The sequence below is a fragment of the Schistocerca serialis genome, chromosome 6, assembly GCF_023864345.2.
Source record: "Schistocerca serialis cubense isolate TAMUIC-IGC-003099 chromosome 6, iqSchSeri2.2, whole genome shotgun sequence".
Taxonomy (NCBI): Eukaryota; Metazoa; Arthropoda; class Insecta; order Orthoptera; family Acrididae; genus Schistocerca; species Schistocerca serialis.
This window is the reverse complement of record NC_064643.1, coordinates 499,706,552-499,730,161: the sequence shown is the minus strand read 5'-3', so window position 1 is coordinate 499,730,161 and position 23,610 is coordinate 499,706,552. Positions and strand designations below refer to the sequence as shown.

At 44.1% G+C, this 23,610-nt stretch overlaps 1 pseudogene; it reads right to left on the bottom strand.

Moving 5' to 3' along the window:
• Window positions 1-1,861: 1,861 nt before the first annotated feature.
• LOC126485393 (5S ribosomal RNA) lies at window positions 1,862-1,979 on the bottom strand (annotated as a pseudogene).
• Between the last annotated feature and the right edge of the window lie 21,631 nt (window positions 1,980-23,610).

Below are 23,610 nucleotides of genomic sequence, written 5' to 3'. Positions count from 1 at the left end.
CTTTTTGTTAACAGTTATTTATCAGCACAACATCCTCACAAGCTCTGCAGGCTCTTACTGGCCACCCTGTATAAGAAGCATTCTCCCCCCATCTCCCCCTCTGCTTAAACGTGATCCAATCAGACGCCACCTCATAGCCTTCTTTTTACAGTGGAGAATGGTACATGACACACATACATCTCAAGTTTTCGGTCGGACCAATTTCAAACGATGTATTTCCCTGTAACTGCAATTTTTTGGGACCATACCAAAGCGATGGACAAGGCACTGGTGTAAACAAATTATTACTGTATTAGCACATTTTATACATTTTTAGTATTACTACTGAAATCGCTTGCATCTGTGACAGGCTAGAAGTGGGGGTGTTTTGATAAGTTACCTTTGAGGTGGTGGATGGAGGAATGACGGTAAAAAAAAGGACTCCCGTCGAAGAGAAACCTGTATCCGCGCATTTTGTTTTTGATTAAGTTCAAAGGTAAGGATATTAGTAAAACAAACAGTTTATGCAGTACACCGCTTTTTAGCAGCACATATGCAAATACATGTGCCCAGCATCTGGGGAATTCCCACACATAATAGGTACTATGACAAGATTAGCCGCGCGGGATTAGCGCTGCAGTGATGGACTGTGTGGCTGGTCCCGGCAGAGGTTCGAGTCCTCCCTCGGCCATGGGTGTGTGTGTTTGTCCTTAGGATAATTTAGGTTAAGTAGTGTGTAAGCTTAGGGACTAATGTAATGACCTTAGCAGTTAAGTCCCATAAGATTTCACACACATTTGAACTTCTTTGACAAGATTAGTCCTTACGAAATTGAGGGTTACCACTATCTTCCTATTACCCCTTCAATTGGAAAGGGACGAAATAATACTGATTAATTTCTCATGTTGGGTTTCGCAGTCATGCAGAATTTTTTAAAGAGCATCATAGTGCTGTTGACTGTAGAGATCTTTTATTTCACAATTGCAGTTTCGGTCTTTGGGCCATATGGCACAGCAAAAGATTTTGCTTCGGCACATTTTAGAAATGTATGTATGTCGGAGGATTTTGCAAGTCTCCAATGTGCTGAAGCAAATTTTTTTGCAGTACCTGTCGAAAATGGTCCGTAGGCCGAAACTGTACTTGCGAAGCAAATCATTTCTACAGGCAAAGGCGAATGTGTTGTTCTTTAAGAAATAATACTGGTACACGACGAACCCACCGCTACAGATCACGTGGTTGCTTGAGGTTAGCAGATGTAGTGGCAGTTGCAGCCCCCTACAACAGCTGACTGTCTTGTTTACCTCACACGCCGCGCGAGTGAACCGTTCGCATTAATTAGCCGTCACATGCAACAGAGCGGAAATTTTCCAGTTTCGCTGCCGGACACGCAACCACGCAGCCCCGATAAGCCACTGGCAGGGCGCGCGCACCTGCTGCCTACTGCGTGCATCCGCGTCCCATCCGCAGATAGTTGCGCGCAGATATCGCCAGAACCACAAGGTGACGTCACACAACTCTGAATCACCGCTGATGCGCCGCGTCCGGCGCACGACTGTCACAGCGATATGCTCCGACAACGAATCCAGCTACTGCAGTAGTTCGTTCGTGTGTCCGCCGAAGGGTGTCAGAAGTCATACATGAACACACACACAAACACACACACTAGCGCAAAAAAACTAAATTCCTTCCGAACAGGCCTCAATAGGCCCAACGGTACCGACCGGCCGCCGTGTCATCCTCAGCCCAGAGGTGTCACTGGATGCGGATATGGAAGGGCATGTGGTCAACACTCCGCTCGTTTGTCAGTTTACGAGACCGGAGCCGCTACTTCTCGATCAAGTAGCTACTCAGTGTGCCTCACAAGGGCTGAGTGTACCCCGATTGCCAACAGCACTCGACAGACCGGATGGTCACCCATCCAAGTGCTAGTCCAGCCCGACAGCGCTTAACTTCGGTGATCTGACGGGAACCGGTGTTGCCAATGCGACAAGGCCGTCGGCAACTTCTTCCTTCCTTCTCTAATAATAGTAGCTTCTCTACCATTGGTTAAATACGTTATTTCGTCATCTTAAGCATCTAATTATTCTCTTGCAGTAATTTATTTGATTTTATTTTTTTTTAAATTAGATGTCGTCACCCGTCTGAAAATTATGCTTAGTTTGTAGTTTTATTCTTTCCAATATCCAATGATGGGTTCGTTTGACAGACCACCGGATGGCGTTCTCTGTTTCTTCAATACATAGGAATAAGTTTTTTTAAGTGTAAATTGGACAAAAGACATCTCTTTTGACCCTAACTTTCTTGGCTGTTTTCTGTTTCAGCCCTATGTATTTTCCACACTATGCCCACGTTGAAACGATGTTTCACATTCATACATCTGTCTTTGTTTTTATTTATGACTGTGTTTATTTATTTTGATCTATCTGTTTTTTTTTAAGTATTGCCAAAGCAAACGCTAATTTTAGCGTTCGATTTATTTGAAATTGTTGTCTTTATGTTTGTGTTTATGGCCCTGCTCTCTTCTTTCCGAGGACTGGTTTGATCAGTTCTCCAAGCTAGTCCATCCTGAACATTCCTCTTCATCTCTGCTTCACTAATGCTACCTCTGTCCATTTGTAGCTCCCGTGGTCATCCTCTAAATTTTTTCCCCTCACGCATGTCTCCATTACGAAACTATTCCTTGATGTCGAAGGATGTATCCTCTCAAACGATCCCTTCACACGTGCCGAAATCTTTTACTTCCCCAATTCGATTCAGTACCACCTCATTTATTGCTTGACATGATACTGAACTCCACTCTTCCTTCCTTTCTTGTCAGTCCACCAGTCTAATCTTCAGCAGTCTTTTGTAGCACCACATTTTGAAAGCGTCTGTTCTCTTCTTATTCCAACTCTTTTCCATCCACTTTTCACTTCCGCGCAAGGTTACACTTCACACAAACACCATCAGACAAAAATTCCTAACACTTAAATTGATGTAAGATGTTAAGTAATTCCTTTTTCCAAATACGCTTCCTTGCTATAATAAATCTGCACTTCAAATTCTCTCTACTACGGCCATCATCAGTTATATTGCTGCTCAATTAGTAAAACCTGTCTACTACGTTTTGTGTTTCATTCCTTAATCTAGTCTCCTTAACTTCTGAGGTCATCAGTCGCCTAGAACTTAGAACTAATTAAACCTAACTAACCTAAGGACATCACACACATTCATGCCCGAGCAGGATTCGAACCTGTGACCGTAGTGGTCGCTCGGTTCCAGACTACAGCGCCTAGAACCGCACGGCCACTCTGGCCGGCAATTCGGCTACATTCCGTTTATGCAAGAATTTATACAAAACTGATGTCCTTATAAATGTACAAATGTAACCGCCTTCTAATGTTGAGTAAACCATCCTGAAATTGGTAAAGGCAAAATAAGCTGTCTTAAAAAGTGTCAGATCGCATTTTTTTCCTATTCTGTTGTATATATTGAAATAAACGATATCGGAATTGAAAAACAACTGCTATCACTTAGTAGCGGAAAAGCATCCGGACCAGACGAGATACCCTTAAGATTCTACAGTGATTATGCTAAAGAACTTGCCCCCTTTCTATCAGCAATTTATCGTAGATCGCTGGAAGAACGTAAAGTACCTAGCGACTGGAAGAAAGCGCAGGTCGTTCCCATTTTCAAGAAGGGTCATAAATCAGATGCGAATAATTATAGGCCTATTTCGCTTACGTCAATCTGTTGTAGAATAATGGAACATGTTTTGTGTTCTCGTATTATGACGTTCTTAGATAATACAAATCTCCTTCATCATAACCAACATGGATTCCGCAAACAGAGATCATGTGAAATTCAGCTCGCCCTATTTGCCCAAGAAATTCACAGTGCCGTAGACACTGGCGAGCAGATTGATGCCGTATTCCTGGACTTCAGGAAGGCATTTGATACGGTTCCGCACTTACGTTTAGTGAAAAAAATACGAGCTTACGGAATATCGGACCAGGTTTGTGATTGGATTCAGGATTTCCTAGAAGAAAGAACACAACATGTCATTCTTAACGGTTCAAAATCTGCAGATGTAGAGGTAATTTCGGGAGTACCGCAGGGATGCGTGATAGGACCTTTATTGTTTACAATATACATAAATGACTTAGTTGACAACATCGGTAGCTCCGTGAGGCTATTTGCAGATGACACGGTTGTCTACAAGAAAGTAGCAACATCAGAAGACTCGTACGTACTCCAGGAGGACCTGCAGAGGATTAATGCATGGTGCGACAGCTGGCAGCTTTCCCTAAACGTAGATAAATGTAATATAATGCGCATACATAGGGGCAGAAATCCATTCCAGTACGATTATGCCATAGGTGGTAAATCATTGGAAGCGGTAACGACCGTAAAATACTTAGGAGTTACTATCCGGAGCGATCTGAAGTGAAATGATCACATAAAACAAATAGTGGGAAAAGCAGGCGCCAGGTTGAGATTCATAGGAAGAATTCTAAGAAAATGTGACTCATCGACGAAAGAAGTAGCTTACAAAACGCTTGTTTGTCCGATTCTCGAGTATTGCTCATCAGTATGGGACCCTTACCAGGTTGGATTAATAGAAGAGATAGACATGATCCAGCGAAAAGCAGCGCGATTCGTGATGGGGACATTTAGTCAGCGCGAGAGCGTTACGGAGATGCTGAACAAGCTCCAGTGGCGGACACTTCAAGAAAGGCGTTACGCAATACGGAGAGGTTTATTATCGAAATTACGAGAGAGCACATTCCGGGAAGAGATGGGCAACATATTACTACCGCCCACATATATCTCGCGTAATGATCACAACGAAAAGATCCGAGAAATTAGAGCAAATACGGAGACTTACAAGCAGTCGTTCTTCCCACGCACAATTCGTGAATGGAACAGGGAAGGGGGGATCAGATAGTGGTACAATAAGTACCCTCCGCCACACACCGTAAGGTGGCTCGCGGAGTATAGATGTAGATGTAGATGTAGATATGCTTCGTATGGGTATTTGGCAACCATGAACTGCTGAACAAATGACCCGTTAGCACTCACTTCTGTCGTCACCTTAACTCTTTGGAACTGATATTACTATATTCTTTTTGAAGTATGAGGTCTGCCAGTTTCATATTTATTGTATGCCAGGAGGAATAATTTTATCACACGTGGCTCCCCGAAGGACCTCAGTAATTCTGATAGAATGTCCTCTACTCCAGGGGCTTTTTTCTCTAATTCTTCTCGCAGTATCATACTGCTCATCTCATCATTTTTTTACTCTTATCTTTAATACTGTCTTGATCTTCGTTGCTCTTGTTTAGCCCTTACATATTTCCCTTCCACCTTTCGGTTTTCCCTTCTTTGCTTTACACTGTGTTGTTATCTGAGCTCTTAATATTGACACAACACATTCTATTTTTAACTGCTCTATCTGTCTTTCCTCTAGTCGTACTTTAGCAACCCATTTGTGTTCTAGCCATTCCTGTTTAGTTACTGTACATTCTACGTCAGTTTTCTTTTTAGAAGTCTATTTTCCCTCTCGGCTGCTTCACTGGATACATTGTTACATTTCAATATCTCCTGTATTTCGTGAGGTTTCTAGTAGGTCTGTCTTTTTACCTATGTGATTCTGTACTGGATTCACATTTTCGTCTCTCAGAGCTACCCACTCAATCTCTATTGTATAACTTTCCCCTGTTTAAGCAAACGTTGACTAACGCTTCTATGAGGCTCCCGACAACCTCTGGCTCCTTCAGTTTACGCGTATACAGATCCCATAACCTTAATTTCCTTTTTTCAGTTGCTTCAGTCTTAATATACAGTTCATAACCAATAACTTACGATCAGAGTCCACATACTTGCCTGGAAATGCCTTACAGTATAAAGTCGGATTTCGAAAATTATTGCTTAGCGTTATATAATCATTCTAAATCCTTCCATTGTCTCCAAGTCCCTCTCACGTGTATCGGATGTGGCATACATCAGTTAACTGTTGCACAGCCGGCCGATGTGGCCAAGCGGTTCTAGGCGCTTCAGTCTGGAACCGCGCGACCGCTACGGAAGCCGGTTCGAATCCTGCCTCGGGCATGGATGTGGGTGATGTTCTTAGGTTAGTTAGGATTAAGTAGTTCTAAGTTCTAGGAGACTGATGACCTCAGATGTTAAGTCCCATAGTGCTCAGAGCCATTTGAACCATGTAAACTGTTGCACATTTCTATCCTTGGTTAAGTTTAGCTAATTAATTCAGAAATATACCCTACAGTCAGAGACTGAAGTCAGACCCGGTTTGTCTGTAACCATCTGAGTCATAGCGTCGTTTGTGCATTCACTGTAAGCGGGCAAAGTGCACATTATGAACATAAATGAACATAAAATTATCTACAGAACAGCGCGTGTTTTTTTTTTCTTTTTTTTCAGCTGCGGTGGAAATTTGATCGAAAATGTGAGATTCAAGACGATATTCCGTAGTTCCTGCTCATACACCCGTGATACAATTAATAACTACTGAAGAAGATCTGTAGCTCGTTGCACAGGCATTCGTTCTGTCACTCAAGAAACCTGCAAGAAGAGATTCCTAGGAAATACATTTTTTTTCTTAAGTGTAAGGGGAATGATGAAAGCATTACATATGGAGCCTTAGCGTCTTACACTGGTACACGCCCTAATGGAGGATAATCCTGATCGAAGGTGTGAATTCCGCCATCTCATGAAACGAGTTTTAATTTTAGTGGAACAAACACAGTTGCGTGTATCGATTTGTAATCGTGGAGGAGTTACATGTTCCTGGAACTATGGTGTGGGCTGTTATATGCAGCAAAGGAGTCATAGGCCCTTATTTTTGCAATCGGACCATGACTGCGGGAAGGTATCGTGAAATATTAGGAGAAATTATTCAATTAGACAATAATGCTGTACTTAAAGCTGGTCGAAACAGTCTCATTTGGCAACAAGACAATGCTCCACCGATCTACCGAATACACGTTTGTACATTTTCGGATGACAGTTTTCAAGATTGTATGGGAAGACGAGCTAAAATTGATTGGCCTTCGAGATCACTGGGCCTCACACCGTGTGGTTTTTTTGTGTGGGGGATAATGAATAAGAAAACCATTAAACCTGTAGCATTTAATGGATTTGATTGAACAAGAATTTGAAATCATTTTGGAAATAATGGGGAGTTGTGTGACAAGATACGTAAATCAGTGTTTAAGTGACATGTTAAATTTCTGTATAACAATGGAGGACACCTTGAAAAATTCCAGCAGGACTTTGCACAAACCACTAAAGCTGCAAAACTCCGTACTGCAGTTTCGGTGTATGCTTCTCCATCGATACTTAAATTAACTGTTTGTGCTTATTAAATTATGCCCGCTGCAAGAATTTTACAAGCCAATTTCCTTCCTGACATATCTTTCCAAAATATTCGAAAGGCTAATGTACTAAAGAGTACTCGCACACGTAAGTGGAAACAATTTACTTACCATATCACAGTTTGGATTCCATAAGGGTAGCTCAACTGAAAATGCTATTTGCACAATCACTCATCAAACAGCACAAGCCTTAAATAACAATATATCGCCAGATTGTATTTTTTGTGATCCTTCCAAGGCGTTTGACTGTGTGGGTCATCTTACTATCTTGGGAAAACTCAAGTTTTATGGAATTGATGGTTTTACCTCGTCTGAATCGCACTTGCTGCAACAAACAGAAAGCAAAAGGATCTGCTGAATAATTCAGACACACTTATCGTAACAAATAGAAAGAAAAAGGTTTGCTGAATAATTCAGATAATGTCAGAAAGGTAGAAAATTTTAATGACTGCGAAAAAGAAGTAATCACGCAGGAGTTCCACAGGGTTCAATTTTGGGTTCATTCATATTCTTTATATACGATATGTGAGTGATCTTTCACTTAACATTCAAGAAGCAAAACTGATATTTTTTGTGGATGATACTAGTACTATAATAAATCCCATTAGAGAGAAAGTAACAGAAACGTTGGTTAATGATATTTTCAAATGATTTATTAAGTGGTTCTCTGTAAATAGATTCCCCAAAATAAAAGAAACCACTACATTTAGTTCTGCACAACAAATGAAGTCTTTATGATGTAGCACATGATGAGGAATCAGTAAACAGGGTAGAATACTCTAAATGTTTGGGTGTACATGTTAATGAAATCTTGAGGTAGAAGAAGTATTTCACTGAGATTCTCAAACAATTAAGTTCAGCAATTTTCTGTCTTAGTATAAGTACTATTCTTGCATATCTCGCTATATTTTGCATACTTCCACTGAATAATGGCTTAGGGAATAACCCATCACGTAGAAAGAAAGCCTCGATTGCACAGAAGCAAGAAGTAAGAATAATATGGGTTTGTTCACCCACAGAAATCGTGCAGGTGGGGAGGCTTGCGTGCCTCAGCTATACAGATAGCCCTACCGTAGGTGCAACCACAACGGAGGGGTATCTGTTGAGAGGCCAGACAAACGTCTGGTTCCTGAAGAGGGGCAGCAGCCTTTTCAGTAGTTGCAGGGGCAACAGTCTGGATGATTGACTTCTTTGGCCATGCAACACTAACCAAAACGGCCTTGCTGTGCTGGTACTGCGAACGGCTGAAATCTAGGGGAAACTACAGCCGTAATTTTTCCCGAGGGCATGCAGCTTTACTGTATGGTTAAATGATGATGGCGTCCTCTTGGGTAAAATATTCCAGAGGCAAAATAGATCTACGGGCGGGGACTGCTCAGGAGGACGTTGTTATCAGGAGAAAGAAAACTGGCGTTCTACAGATCGGAGCGTGGAATGTCAGATCCCTTAATCGGGCAGGTAGGTTAGAAAATTTAGAAAGGGAAATGGATAGGTTAAAGTTAGATATAGTGGGAATTAGTGAAGTTCGGTGGCAGGAGGAACAAGACATTTGGTCAGGTGAATACAGGGTTATAAATACAAAATCAAATAGGGGTAATGCGAGAGTAGGTTTAATAATGAATAGAAAATAGGAATGCGGGTAAGCTACTACAAACAGCATAGTGAACGCATTATTGTGGCCAAGATAGATACGAAGCCCACGCCTACCACAGTGGTACACGTTTATATGCCAACTAGCTCCGAGGATGACGAAGAGATTGATGAAATATATGATGAGATTAAAAAAATTATTCAAATAGTGAAGGGAGACGAAAATTTTATAGTCATGTGTGACTGGAAATCGATAGTAGGAAAAGGAAGAGAAGGAAACGTAGTAGACGAATACGGAATGGGGGTAAGGAATGAAAGAGGTAGCCACCTGGTAGAATTCTGTACAGAGCACTACTTAATCATAACTAACACTTGGTTCAAGAAACATGAAAGAAGGTTGTATACTTGTAAGACGCCTGGCGTTACTGGAAGGTTCTAGATTGATAATATAACAGTAAGACAGAGATTTAGGAGCCAGGTTTTAAATTGCAAGACATTTCCAGTGGCAGATATGGACTCTGAACACAAACTATTGGTTATGAGCTGTAGATTAAAGATGAAGAAACTACAAAAAGGTGGGAATTTAAGGAGATAAGACATGGATAAACTGAAAGAACCAGAGGTTGTAGAGAGCTTCAGGGAGAGAATTAGGGAACTATTGACGAGAATGGGGGAAAGAAATACAGTAGAAGAAGAATGGATAGCTTAGAGAAACGAAATAGTGAAGGTAGCAGAGGATCAAGTAGGTAAAAAGACGAGGGCTAATAGAAATCCTTGGGTAACGGAAGAGATAGTGAATTTAATTTCTGTAAGGAGAAAATATAAAAATGCAGTAAATGAAGCAGGCAAAAAGGAATACAAACGTCTCAAAAATGAGATTGACAGGAAGTGCAAAATGGCTAAACAGGGATGGCTAGAGGACAAATGTAAGTACGTTGAGGCATATATCGCTGGGGGTAAGATAGATACTGCCTACAGCAAAATTAAAGAGACCTTTGGAGAAAAGAGAACCACTTGCATGAATATCAAGAGCTGAGATGGAAACCCAATTCTAAGCAAAGAAGGGAAAGCAGAAAGATGGAAGGAGTATATACAGGGTCTGCACAAGGGCGATGTACTTCAGGGCAGTATTATGGAAATGGAAGAGGACGTAGATGAAGATTAGAAGGAAGATATGATAGTGCGTGGAGAATTTGACAGGGCACTGAAAGACCTAAGTCCAAACAAGGCCTCGGGAGTAGACAACATTCCATTAGAACTACAGACAGCCTTGGGAGAGCCAGGCCTAACAAAACTCTACCATCTGTAAGCAAGATGCATGAGACATGCGAAATACCCTCAGACAAGAATAATATAATAATTCCAATCCCAAAGAAAGCAGGTGTTGACAGATGTGAAAATTACTGAACTATCAGTTTAATAAGACACAGCTGCAAAATACTAACGCGAACTCTTTACACACGAATGGAAAAACTGGTAGAAGCCCACCTAGGGGAAGATCTGTTTGGATTCCGTAGAAATGCTGGAACACGTGAGGCAATACGGGCCCTACGACTTATCTTAGAAAATAGATTAAGGAAAGGCAAACCTACGTTTTTAGCATTTGTAGACTTAGAGAAAGCTTTTGACAATGTTGACTGGAATACTCTCTTTCAAATTCTGAAGGTGGCAGGGGTGAAATACAGGGAGCGAAAGGCTATTTACAATTGTACAGAAACCAGATGGCAGTAATTGGAGTAGAGGGGCATGAAAGGGAAGCAGTGGTTGGGAAGGGAGTGAGACAGGGTTGTAGTCTCTCCCGGATGTTATTCAATCTGTATATTGAGCAAGCAGTAAAGGAAACAAAAGAAAAATTTTGAGTAGGAATTAAAATCCATGGAGAAGAAATAAAAACAGGTTCGCCGACGACATTGTAATTCTGTCAGACACAGCAAAGGACTTGGAAGAGCAGCTGAACGGAATGGACAGGGTCTTGAAAGGAGGATAAATTATGAACATCAACAAAAGCAAAACGAGGATAATGGATTGTAGTCGAATTAAGTCGGGTGACGCTTAGGGAATTAGATTAGGAAATGAGACACTTCAAGTAGTAAAGGAGTTTTGCTATTTGGGGAGCAAAATAACTGACGATGGTCGAAGTAGAGAGGATATAAAATGTAGACTGGCAATGGCAAGGAAAGCATTTCTGAAGAAGAGAAATTTGTTAACATCTAGTATAGATTTAAGTGTCAGGAAGTCGTTTCTGAAAGTATTTGTGTGGAGTGTAGTAATGTATGGAAGTGAAACGTGGACGATAAATAGTTTAGACAAGAAGAGTCGTGCTACAGAAGAATGCTGAAGATTAGATCGGTAGATCACATAACTAATGAGAAGGTATTGAATGGAATTGGAGAGAAGAGAAATTTGTGGCACAACTTGACTAGAAGAAGGGATCGGTTGGTAGGGCATATTCTGAGGCATCAAGGGATCGCCAATTTAGTACTGGAGGGCAGCGTGGAGGGTAAAAGTCTTAGAGGGGGACCAAGAGATGAATACACTAGGCAGATTCAAAGGGTTGTAGGTTGGAGTAGGTACTGGGAGATGAAGAATTGTGCACAGGATAGAGTCAATACTGCTCCTGTATGTTTATTATGAAAACTGGTTTGTTAGACATGATTTTGATAAAAGAAGCGTTTAGATGATCTATGGAACATGAACTAACTACTTTTTTTCCTGTGTACGAGCAGCCACTGATATATTCGCTGACCAGCCGAAACATTGACTTGCTTTGGGAACGCAGTATAGCAGCAGTTCTCTGTGACATGATTATGACAGTTCCTTGACAGGATTTCGGAAGCTTGTAACACCATACCTGTGAGGAGAAAAAAAAAAAGTTCAAATGTGTGTGAAATCTTACGGGACTTAACTGCTAAGGTCATCAGTCCCTAAGGTTACACACTCCTTAACCTAAATTATCCTAAGGACAAACACACACACCCATGCCCGAGGGAGGCCTCGAACCTCCGCCGGGACCAGTCGCGCAGTCCATGACTGCAGCGCCTAAGACAGAGTTACGGGTTGTTCACTGCTACGCCCCGCAAACCATTGTAGTGGTCAGCTCGTAGCAATATGCCCTGTGTTGTGAAACTGAATCCTGCTTGAATACACCATCGCCATAGGGGAAGACATTAATGGGAGTTCACTACCATACTCCTCGAGCCATTATAGATTTATTATGCCTGTGCCAGTGAGTCCTGGTGGAATGTATCATCACTCTCTGGGAAATCCGCAACGTGAGCTCACTGGAAACATTTTAGAAAGATTCTGGCCTTGTGTCAGTCAGTCCTGGCGTAATATACAATTGCATTCAGGGAAGACTTCAACATGAATTCACTACCATGCTCCTCAAACCATTGTAGAATGGTTCCGGCCTTAAGACAGGGAGTCCTGGTGGAATATACCCTTGCCATCGGGGAAGACAATCACGAGGGTTCACTAACATTCTCCCAAAACCACTCTAGAACGATATTGGTGTTCTGAAAGTGTGTCTTAGTGGGATATAATTCGCTTTCGGGGAAGACATCAAGCATGAAGCGATGCACGCGGTCTGTCTGCGTTGGTGTTCAAATACTTCACAGCTGTCAAGATGCCTTCAACTACTACCACAGGTGCAATGGAAACAGAGGTCCCTTTTGCGAACACGTCAGTCAACCTGATGTAACAAGAAACGCGTTTCAATTGATCTACGGTGCGCCCTCGATTATCCCGTGTTCACTACAATAGTTTTTTGCGTGAACACGCGATCCATATGCACCGATACACTTGTCCTTGCACCAGTATTTTACTCTGTCGTCATGTCTATCACAGATGGCCGTCTATCCCCCTTTACGGAGCGGACAATCTCCGACCTCAGCACTCTGTCATGATACGTGTACGTCGTTCTCGTCTACTAATGGTCTCTTTCGCTAGATGCTCACAACAGAAGCATGAGAATCACCGGCATGTTCCGCTTTTTCGGAGACGCTCGATTCCAGTGGTCAGCCCGTAGCAATATGCCCTTTGTCAAACTCACTTACGGGTGATATCGTCGTCTCTGCTCCGGCTGTATGTTTCTTGCAACTTCACCAGAAGACATTCAGTCTCTCGATGGGCGCTGATCATACGAAGGGCGTTCAGTAAATAATACAATACTTTTTTTCTCGGTCATTTTCGGCTGCAAAAATGAGGAATTTGCTGTGGGACATTGTGGAATATTCCTGCTTCAGCCCCATATAGTTTGATGAAGTCTAATAGGTGACATGGCTACACGTAGTCTTCAAAATCTGTAACGGAGGTACTTCCCAAGCAGGTAGCTATGATTGAGTTTCTTTTGGCGGAAAACAGGCATAGCAGATATGCATAGACACTTGCAGAATGACTACCCACACGTGGCAGTGAACAAAAGCACAGTGAGTCGTTGGGCAAGTCGTCTGTCAACATCGCAACAAGTTGACGCAAACCTGTCCGATCTCCCGATGGCAGGCCGGCCGAACACAGCTGTTACTCCTGCAATGCTCAATGGATGAAAGATGAAAGATGCACTCCACGGGAAGCAGACGTGGATGATAGGGTGGTTACTGGTGCAACAGGATATTGGCTCCGACGTCGACCTGTAGATTGGTACCATGCGGGTATATAGGTGCTCCCAGTAAGGTGGTGGAAGGCCATCGCATTTAACACATATTATGTCGAAATATTGGGTTTTGTGCCAAACAAGTGGGGTTAATTTCGTGTATTCGATCCTGAACAAAACGAACCTGCTTTCAGAACAAAAGTGTGTTGAATTGCTTATTGAATTCCTCTCGTAATAGTTATATGCAAATGTGTGTGTGTGTGTGTGTGTGTGTGTGTGTGAGTGTGTGTGTGTGTGTGTGTGTGTGTGTGTGTGTGTGTGTGGTTGCAAGAGGAATGGCAGAGAGAAATTTTGGAAATTTGTGGTAAGGTGTTATGGGACCAAACTGCTGATGTCATCGGTCCCTCTAAGGCGCTGCAGTCATGGACTGTGCGGCTGGTCCCGGCGGAGGTTCGAGTCCTCCCTCGGGCATTGGTGTGTGTGTTTGTCCTTAGAATAATTTAGATTAAGTAGTGTGTAAGCTTAGGGACTGATAACCTTAGCAGTTAAGTCCCATAAGATTTCACACACATTTGAACATCATCGGTCCCTAAGCTTACGCACTACTAAATCTAACTTAAACTAACTTTCACTAAGGACGACACACACACCCATGCCCGAGGGAGAACTCGAGCCCCGACGGGGGGAGCCGCGCGGACCGTGACAAGGCGCCATAAACCGCGCGGCTACCCAGCGCGGCTGTCACGGAGAGTTAACGAGGTGGGAGGCCAGTAACCGTCAAAATTGAGCTTGGGACGAATGTGTGTGATAAGGTAAGATAAAGATTGCGTTGGTGGACGGATTTGGCGGACGTCCATTAAACGACTGAAGGAGGAGAGAAAGCAAAATCGATAACTGAGAGAGGCCTTAGCAAAACAGAGAGAGAGACAGAGGCTCCCTTTACTCCTTAACGTTTCTCACTAGGATGTTTTCGATAAGGTCTCGTGATGTGGGAGAAGCTAGAACTTATTATTTTCTGGTTGGATCAGCCTTTGTGTTCAGTGATTGTAGAATACCGAGAACCCTATATTCACTCGTCACAAAGTAAGTGATAACACCGCCAGAAATCCGTGCTTGAACATAAATGCAGATACTAACCAAGACTGCAGTTTACTCTATTGTATTTGACTACGAACGACACCTGTGCAATGTCCTCAGTACGTTACAAGGGTCAGTCGTGATCAGAATTGTGTTTTGTGTTGGTATGAGAGCACTGTGCAACAGCTCAGTACGTTCTAACGTAGGCATATTGTTGGTGGTCGTAAGGTGAGTGCTTCCACAATTAAGATAACTCAAATTTTTCAAGAGGCGTCGTATCGAAGATTTATGCAGCATACAGGGAAAGAGGAGAAACATCGTCCTTTAAGCCACAGGGCGGACGGAAGTGTATGTTGAGCGATCGTGACTGACGGTCACTAAAGAGGATTGCGACGAAAAACAGACGACGACAGCTACAAAAGTCACAGCAGCACTAAATGTCGAGCTCAAGATCGCTGCAGCACCAAAACAAAACAAAAAACAAAACAATAAACAAAAAAACACGAAGGGAAATCCAGAGCTGAAATTCCAAAACTACACTCCTGGAAATGGAAAAAAGAACACATTGACACCGGTGTGTCAGACCCACCATACTTGCCCCGGACACTGCGAGAGGGCTGTACAAGCAATGATCACACGCACGGCACAGCGGACACACCAGGAACCGCGGTGTTGGCCGTCGAATGGCGCTAGCTGGGCAGCATTTGTGCACCGCCGCCGTCAGTGTCAGCCAGTTTGCCGTGGCATACGAAGCTCCATCGCAGTCTTTAACACTGGTAGCATGCCGCGACAGCGTGGACGTGAACCGTATGTGCAGTTGACGGACTTTGAGCGAGGGCGTATAGTGGGCATGCGGGAGGCCGGGTGGACGTACCGCCGAATTGCTCAACACGTGGGGCGTGAGGTCTCCACAGTACATCGATGTTGTCGCCAGTGGTCGGCGCAAGGTGCACGTGCCCGTCGACCTGGGACCGGACCGCAGCGACGCACGGATGCACGCCAAGACCGGAGGATCCTACGCAGTGCCGTAGGGGACCGCACCGCCACTTCCCAGCAAATTAGGGACACTGTTGCTCCTGGGGTATCGGCGAGGACCATTCGCAACCGTCTCCATGAAGCTGGGCTACGGTCCCGCACACCGTTAGGCCGTCTTCCGCTCACGCCCCAACATCGTGCAGCCCGCCTCCAGTGGTGTCGCGACAGGCGTGAATGGAGGGACGAATGGAGACGTGTCGTCTTCAGCGATGAGAGTCGCTTCTGCCTTGGTGCCAATGATGGTCGTATGCGTGTTTGGCGCCGTGCAGGTGAGCGCCACAATCAGGACTGCATACGACCGAGGCACACAGGGCCAACACCCGGCATCATGGTGTGGGGAGCGATCTCCTACACTGGCCGTACACCACTGGTGATCGTCGAGGGGACACTGAATAGTGCACGGTACATCCAAACCGTCATCGAACCCATCATTCTACCATTCCTAGACCGGCAAGGGAACTTGCTGTTCCAACAGGACAATGCACGTCCGCATGTATCCCGTGCCACCCAACGTGCTCTAGAAGGTGTAAGTCAACTACCCTGGCCAGCAAGATCTCCGGATCTGTCCCCCATTGAGCATGTTTGGGACTGGATGAAGCGTCGTCTCACGCGGTCTGCACGTCCAGCACGAACGCTGGTCCAACTGAGGCGCCAGGTGGAAATGGCATGGCAAGCCGTTCCACAGGACTACATCCAGCATCTCTACGATCGTCTCCATGGGAGAATAGCAGCCTGCATTGCTGCGAAAGGTGGATATACACTGTACTAGTGCCGACATTGTGCATGCTCTGTTGCCTGTGTCTATGTGCCTGTGGTTCTGTCAGTGTGATCATGTGATGTATCTGACCCCAGGAATTTGTCAATGAAGTTTCCCCTTCCTGGGACAATGAATTCACGGTGTTCTTATTTCAATTTCCAGGAGTGTATTTATCAGTGATGCAAATCCCGTAACATCAAAACGAGGAGCCGAAGGGAAAAAACCTGGACTATGGAGAAACAGAAGAAAGTGATTTGGACGAGTGAGTCTCGTTTTACATTGTTTCCAATTTCTGGCCGAGTTTAATTCCCCAGAGCGAAACATGACGGAGATTCGGAGATGATTTGGCCAGCCACATCGTGGTATTCCACGGGACCCCTGTTTACTCTGCAAGGTCGTATTATTGCCAAGTACTGTGTGACCATTTTGGCTGATCGTGTCCATCTCATGGTACAATGTTTGTTCCCCAGCGTTGATGCTGTGTTCCAGTTCGATAGAGCCTTTGTTCACATAGCTCTCATCGAGCAAGCTTGTTTTATGAGCATGAATTTTTGCATCTCCCTGAGCACCGCAGTCACCACAGCTTAATATTATACAGCCTCTTTGGTCTACTTTAGAGAGAATGATGGCTGATCATTATCCACTTTCTTATCGCCACGGAACTTGTATCTGTTTTGCAGGAAGAATGGTACTATATTCTCTTCGAGATGACTGGAAGCTTTTTCTAATGCCAACAGTTTTTCTGTGCGTATTAAGAACGGTAATGTGCTGTGATTTAGGGTTTCCATATTTCTGTCTACCCCCTGTCACTGAGTCAAATGGAATATACTTGGTGTTATTTTGAAAGGTGAAAAGTAGTCTTCTTGTACTGAAAGTGCTTGTATTCATTCCTATCTCTAGTCTCGTTCCATTCACTGCGCTAATTCTTTTCACTGAATATAGAAGAAACACCTCTCCGTTAGGTCAGTAATACCTTTGACAAAAAATCTAAACCTTGATTCAACATTCCAGCAAAACTGGCGTTTCCAGCAAAGCTGACGATTTCTTTACGCAGTACGCATTTTCATTTTCCTTTGTTCGTCTTGCAAAACAGCAGAAAAGAAATTCTCCTAGTAGCTTTCAATACCGGACAGCACTCCACACACTTCGCTCGCCTCCTTTCCCTGTAGTGGCGCTGGTAGTCACTGGTGTAGAGCCGAGTCAGATAAAGGTAATAAGCAGACGGTGATAATTACCGCTTGACCCCCCTGGGAGACTGATTGCAAATTCACAAAGAAACACGTCCTCGTATGTGCTGCCAGCGCCCGCAGACAGTTCTGCCTAACTGCAAGTCGCAATCCCACGCCGGGGATCCCAGGCGCAACGTTGCGCAATACTCTAACCTTTACAAATTCAAATTAAATTCTATCAGATACTATTCTAAGCTACAGATCCACAAAACAGAGGATAAAATTTAGCTATTTTGACTCCGCAAATGGTTATACTGCACTGTTAAGGATGAAGAGGATGTACAGAAGGCATTCTAACTCCAATACGCTTATTGGCGAACAGTACTTTGTGATTTTAAATTTCAATCCTATTGAATTTTTTTTGGCTTGGCTTTCGACTGTTGTAAACTTGCTTTAGGGAGGCCATTGCTTATTTATATCAACATAAACGCATAGTCCGATCTATCCTCCAGATCGAAAACATGCAGTCGCCTTGTGATTTCCGACCAATTGTCATATTACCTACTGTAATATATTCTCCACCACCAACTGAACACTCGCGCGAATTCAGCCTACATGACAAGTATCAGTCAGCCTTTCGTAAACACCGTAGCACGAACACTGCACTAATGAAGGTAATTGATGACCTGAAATATGCCTGAAAAACTATAAGGCCATAACATTGACGCTACCGTAAGGCCATAATATTGACACAACCAGGCTTCAGCAAAGTTTTTGATACTGTTAACTCTGACACACTGCTCAGAAAAATGCAATGCGATTTCTCAGTGTATGCGCTGAAGTGTTTTGAAAGTTTTTTGGCAATCAGAGATCAGTATGTCGTCTGTGGGAACGAAAAATCGTCCTGAAGACATAGGATCTCAGGAGAGCCACAGGAGTCATTCTTAGGCCCATTTCTGTTTGCCTGGTATGTCAATGATATTTCGATGGTTCTTTCCTTTTGTAAACATAACTTCTCTGACGACTACCAACAGTTTTACGCAAGTGTGCGACTTGAAGATATAAATACTGCGATTGTTCAAGTGAATGATGGTCTGTCTTCAATAGTAACGTGGATAGAAAACCTGGGGCTTAAACTAAATGCAGAAAAGTCCCAAGGTTTCTTAATATTTCACCACAAATTAATAAGCTCGGAATTCCGCGAACGACTGCTTCCTATTCTGCTTATCGGTATTTCAGTACCATGTCAGAAAGCAACGAAGAACTTGCATGTGTGGATGAGCAACTCAACCGGGCGCAGAATATTGTCGCCGCCGCGCGGGGTTAGCCGAGCGGTCTTAGGCGCTGCAGTCATGGACTGAGCCGCTGGTCCCGGCATAGGTTCGAGTCCTCCCTCGGGCATGGGTGTGTGTGTTTGTAGTTAGGATGGTTCAAAAATGGTTCAAATGACTCTGAGCACTATGGGACTCAACATCTTAGGTCATAAGTCCCCTAGAACTTAGAACTACTTAAACCTAACTAACCTAAGGACATCACACACACCCATGCCCGAGGCAGGATTCGAACCTGCGACCGTAGCAGTCCCGCGGTTCCGGACTGCAGCGCCAGAACCGCTAGACCACCGCGGCCGGCGTAGTTAGGATGATTTAGGTTAAGTAGTGTGTAAGCTTAGGGACTGATGACCTTAGCAGTTAAGTCCCATGAGATATCACACACATTTGAACATTTGAACAATAATGTCGCCATGTTCCGGAAGACTTCTGCTTGCCTCGAGGCCCTCAAGAACTTTTTGAACATATTTCCACACGTTGTGAAACGTAAACTCGTGCAAGCAGACGTTCTACCAAACATCCACTATTGTTATGCAATTAATCACGGCACGATTAGTGGAAATACAAGACGGTTAGAACTAACCATAAATGGCTGTATGCGTCAACACTGCAACATTCGTCCATATGAACACGTCAGCGCTTCATACTCCCAATCAGGATAGATGCGACGAGGCAAGTTATTGGGCTACAACAGGCTATGTCTACTTCACCGGCTCGTCAGTGTACAAGCACCACAGCTCCTCTGATCAGAGACTGAAAACGTTTCATGCCGCAATGTTCGGAACACAAGCTTCCACTCTAGTATCCTAATTATTCTCATTCATAAAACAAAAACCTTTGCAAGCTCCTTCGCTGTTGCTGCTGTCCAACGCTAGACAAACTTTTCTGCACTCTGTCCACAATTCAGTGCCTTGCTGCTTTTGATGAGAACATGAGAAGCACTTCCTTTTGTCACCCTCATAACGTTTCCCCCAAAAAGTAACGTGTATGGCCAACTTTACCTCTGTCAAATAATAACGCCATTCTTCTCATCTTCTCCCACTTGTGATCCTTCCTCTTTTCCTGTGATTAATGTCTCCTCACAACGCCATGCTAGAGAGGTTCATCTACCATCTCTAGCAGCCAGCATGGAGTAACAGTATGAATGTGATCAAAAACTGAGCGAAACCGGTCACCTGTTTAAAATACACTGACTGAAAGAAAATTCGCTCCACCAAGAAGGAGTTGTGCGACATAAATGAAAGTTGGTAGGCGTGTTTCCATATCTAAATATGATATCTGTTCAAATTTGGCGCCAGTAGCATAAGAGAGGTTCTAGTCGTGTCATTATGAGGGTGAGAAGTCAAAACATCTAGACTTGGCCTTCCTCGACCCAGAAAAGGCCTTCGACCGAGTGCCACACGACTTAATTTGGTTTGCCCTGCGACAGCGTGGAGTACCTGAAGAGCTCTTTAGGTGGGTCAGACTGCTCTACCAGAACATGAAGAGCCGGATACAGTCAGCTGCCGGACTATCTGACGAGCACCGAGCGAGGTGGCGCAGTGGTTAGACACTGGACTCGCATTCGGGAGGACGATGGTTCAATCCCGCGTCCGGCCGTCCTGATTTAGGTTTTCCGTGATTTCCCTAAATCACTCCAAGCAAATGCCGGGATGGTTCCTCTGAAAGGGCACGGCCGACTTCCTTCCCTAATCCGATGAGACCGATGACCACGCTGTCTGGTCTCCTTCCCCAAAACAACCAACCAACCTATTTGACGACTTCCCTATTTCCGTGAGAGTTCATCAGAGATCTGCTCTCTCACCTCTCCTATTTATCACTGTCATGGACACCGTCACAAGAAACCTGCAGAAAACCTCACCCTGGACGTTACTGTATGCTGATGATGTGCTAAAGGTCAGTGACGATAAGAATGATCTACAACTTCAAGTCCAAGCCTGGAATGATCGCCTTGCAGATGTAGCACTATGGCTCAATGTGTTCGTATTACCTTTCCACGGATTTAAATGACACTGTAACCATCAGAATCAATGGTGTTGACCTCCCAACGGCGAGGACTTTTAAGTACCTGGACTCGACAATGGCTGCCGATGGAAATCTCAGTGCAGGAATCTCCAACCGCCTTAGCAGCGCTTGGCTCAAATCGCGTTTCGTTATTGGAGTACTATGCAACAAGGAAATTCCAAACAGACCCATACCAAAAGTATACCTAACGGTAATCCGTCCAGTTGCACTGTATGGGGCTGAATGCTGCCCTTCAGCGAAGGAAGTAGAGCAAAGACTTGCTGTAATGGAGACGAAAATACTTAGGTGGACATCGGGATTAACACTGCACGACCACGTCACAAATAATGAAGTTCGCTGCCTATACCACAGTATATTGCACCAATGGTAGACAAAATCAGAGAAAGTCGCCAACGTTGGTATGGGCATGACCTTAGCGCAGATGAGACAACAGTGACAAAGAGTAGTTTCAACCTAAATGTAAATGGGAAACGGCCGGGAGAACGACCAAGGTAGCAATGGCTTGACACGCCACGTGAAGACCTCAAGATCTCAAACCTTCAACCTGACCAGGCACAAGATAGCAAGAAGTGGCGACAACGAGCCAAAACAGCGGACCCAGCCAGCACGCTAAGAAAGAAGAAGAATAAGAACAAGACATCCTGTAACGGTCGTGAGCGTTAATTCAGTTTGAGACTGAACGTGGTGAGTTGATGTTAGTCAAGAATGCCTTTAAAGAAACAAAGCCACTATTATCAACATCTCACTGAGTTTGAGCGTACGCGTAATAGTGCTACGAGAAGCTGGACGTTCCTTCTGCGATACTTCAGAAAGACTTGGCGGGAATGTAACCACTGCACATGATTGTTGGCAGCATTGGTCACGAGAATGTGCAGTCGCAAGAAGACTGGGCTCTAGTCGGCCGCGTGGCGCTATAAAGTGGGAAGACGATTATGTTCGGCGTACGGCTCTGGTGCATCGTACTGCATTTGCAAAATGATCAAATGTGTGTAAAATCTTATGGGACGTAACTGCTAAGGTCATCAGTCCCTAAGCTTACACACTACTTAACCTAAATTATCCTAAGGAGAAACACACACACCCATGCCCGAGGAAGGACTCGAACCTCCGCCGCTACCAGCCGCACAGTCCATGATTGCAGCGCCTCAGACCGCTCGGCTAATCCCGCGCGGCTGTACTGCATTTGCAAAATTTGAGCAGCAGTTGGCACTACAGCGACACAGAGAACTGTTACAAATCGATCACTTCAGCCATAACTCCGGCCAGACCCTTGTAGTGTGCTGACCCCTGATCCCATTGACCTCTGACCGCTAACCCACCACCATTTGCCGCTTCACTATTGTCAAGCGGGAGCCCATTGGAGCATAGGTTGGAGATCTGTTGTGTTTTCTGATGAAAACTGGCCACGCTTCGCTGTCAGTGATGATCGTGTGTTGGTTTGAAGCAGGCTAGTTGAGTGCTTGAACCAGCCTGGCTGCGTGCTAGACACAATGGACCTGCACCTGGAGTTATGGTCGGGGGAGCGATTTCTTATGACAGCAGGAGCACTCTCGTGGTTATCCCACACATGCTGACTACCAATTTGTACAATCTGGTGGCTCAACCTGTTGTGCTGACATTCATGAACAGCATTCCAGGTGGTGTTCTTCAACAGGATAATGCACACCCTCATATCGCTGCTGTAACTCAACATGCTCTACAGATTGTCGACATGTTGCCTTGGCCTGCTCGATCACCAGATCTGTCTCCAATCGAGCACATTGGTACGCCATCAGACGACAACTCTGGCTTCAACTACAACCACCATTAATTGTCCACGCACTGACCGACTATTAGCAACAGGTGTGGAACTCCATCCCACAAACTGACCTGTACGACACAGTGCATGGACGTTTGCATGCTTGCATTCGACATTCTGGCGGTTACACCGGTTATTAATGCAGCAGTATTTCACATTCGCAATGGCTTATCTCGCGCTTACATTAATCTGTGCCCCTGCAGTACTAATTGCTTAAATATTCTACCTAGGCAAATGTATTCCCGAAATTTCGTTAGTCTGCATCAACTATTTTTTGGTGTTGCGAATTTCTTCGCGTCTGTGAAAGTTATTGTATGCAGTCTAGACTGTTTTTTATTAGCTTATATAAAAAAAATTTAATTGCAATTTAGACCGCTGTTATTTCCAAGAGCTATGTCTCAAATTTTTAAGTCTTTCATTTGTTTCTTTTTATTTTCAGTTTAAGGCGATATTAATGCGTCCAGAAATTGCTTAATTTCATCAGATGTTTTTCATTATGTATGCAGCTAACAGACAATTCCCATCGGAAGACTTTTACACGTTTGTGAAGAAAACATAAGAACTATACTTCGATTCGGAAGTGTATACTAGTAAATTCTGGGCATTACAGTTCATCTGTTTGACCTGTGCATGCAGCTTGTGCGGTTGGATCTGTAAGGTGAACAACAGCAACAACATAGCATCCGAAGTTCCTATGACATGACGTGAGTAAAGCAAACACATCACAGATTGTTATTCCAGTTTGACAAATGTCACCGAATTTTTCTACAACACTCGTGTATCTGTAAACCATCCAGGTGTTCCCTCGATTTCTATAGCAATTCCACGTGATCTCGTCGTATGTCCCATATCAGTACCACTTACAGAATATGCACTTGTTGAAGA